Source organism: Lepidothrix coronata, unplaced genomic scaffold, assembly GCF_001604755.1.
Source record: "Lepidothrix coronata isolate B3197 unplaced genomic scaffold, Lepidothrix_coronata-1.0 Scaffold290, whole genome shotgun sequence".
NCBI classification, from domain to species: domain Eukaryota; kingdom Metazoa; phylum Chordata; class Aves; order Passeriformes; family Pipridae; genus Lepidothrix; species Lepidothrix coronata.
In genome coordinates this window covers 206,690-208,694 of record NW_016690470.1, presented here as the reverse complement: position 1 = coordinate 208,694, position 2,005 = coordinate 206,690, and positions in this window count along the sequence as shown.

Here is a 2,005-nt window from a genome sequence, read left to right as displayed (position 1 = left end):
CACATCCCTGTGCTGTTGTTCCCCAGGGCTGGAGCAGCTCTGCAGGGGGGTCTCACCTGAGGGGGCAGAGGGGCAGAATCTCCCCCTCCCCTACTGCCCCTGCTGTGGGACCAGCCCAGGGCACGGGGGGTTTCTGGGTGCCAGGACACGGGGCCAGGCAGGTCGAGCCTCTCATCCTCTTACATCCCCAAGTCCTTCTCCCCAGGGCTGCTCTCAGTCCATTCTCTGCCCAGGCTGTGTTTGTGCTTGGAATATTTGATCTCAAGACTAACAAAGCCGTTTTCAAACAACATTCTTAAAGCACACATCAGACTTTTCATACCTCACTCTACTAGTTCATACGTGGACATCTGAGTGGTAGGTTCTGCCAAACATTCCAAAATTCAGAAAAAACAGGTGCTTTCCCAAAGCCTTCAGGGAAACAAAAAAAGTAGGTCGATCAGTGTGTTTAACATGCATTTTACTACTGCTTAACAACATCCTGGAACTTCCAGGCCTGGAAGATGATGAGACTGTTAAAGGAACCACAGGTCTGGGACTGTGTCACAGGAAACCTGGGGCTGAGCCAGTGAGATGTGCATCAGGATTGGAGAGCATAAAAATCATTATCAAAAAATCTACATTTTAATTGCAATAGAAAATTAACAGCTCACTGGACAGACAGAACTACGCTACAAATTCATTCACATCCAGAATAAAACCACACACAACCACAAGCTTCACAAATTATGAGCTTGGAATAACGATGGCTCCTGGCAACCAGGAAAGCTTCTGGCTTGCTTTCCTTACATTTTGTTGTTTGCCTGTTGAAATCTTTTACCCACTGCTAAATTTTAAAGGAGATGATTTTAGAAACTAGGCTAATAGATAGTGACTGCTGCACAACAGACATTGTGGGGGAACACATACAGAGGCCATTAATGCATAAAGGAAAAGGGAAGTCAAAGGAAGAGTAAGGGAAAAATCAGCTTCAATAACAGGTTATAATAATAACTGCACATTTAAATTGAGTTAAAACTTTTCCGCATCCGTCCGCAAATGATTAAGTGTGGCTGGTTTAATTGGAGCAGCTCAGCACAGAGAAACCTGAACCAACATGTTCCACAGCCAACATGCTGCTGGCAGCAGCGACTTGTGCTGCCTCAGAGCTCAGCACGGTGTGTTCTGCATCAGCCTGAGAAAATCCATACAAGTTCTCTTACAGATCACTGGAAATATAAATGGGGGTGATCTTCCTGCAGTGCAAGGAGAGACAGACATGCCCTAGGTGATATAATTCACCTCACAAGTGAAATGACAGCATGGACAGAACAAAAACAGCAGCTACAGGTAACCACAGGTAAGGTGACTCCCGTGGGAGTGGGAAGGGCGAGTCCATCCTTCTGCAAACAGCCAGGAGAAGGGGATACAAAAGAAGACTAATTGCTCCAGACAGGTGGACATTACTCCTCCTGTGGGGAGGAAATGACCCTTGGAACAAAGACAAAAGCACCAAGGATGGGGTAAAAGGAAGAGTAAGGAGAGCAAGCACAAGGGAACACCAAGGAAAGGAAAACCAGACTTATCCAGAAGGATGCTGACAGTGGAGAAATACAGGGAGCCCTACAGCTGGGTGATGAGGACACAAACCCAAAGATGAGGGATTGAGAAGTGTCTGTAAGCAAAGCCTTGGGACAGCACTGGGGCATGTGTTGAGAGAGGTGAGGACAAGCCAGAGGATAACAGAGTCCAGGGGCTGAGAGCCTGAAGAGAACAAGTCACAGGAGGGTGAAGGTGGTCTCTTAATGGTGAAGACAAATCTGAGAGCAACATGAGACCCTGAAGGAGGGAAAGAAATCCAACACTGATGGGGCAGGGAGGGATGGCTGTAGGGGCCAGGGAACATTTCTACTGATCATAGACCCATGGAATGGTTTGGGTTGAAAGGGACCTTAAAGGCCATCTTGTTACCCCCCCTGCCATGGGCAGGGACACCTTCCACTAGCCCAGGTTGCTCCAAGCCCCG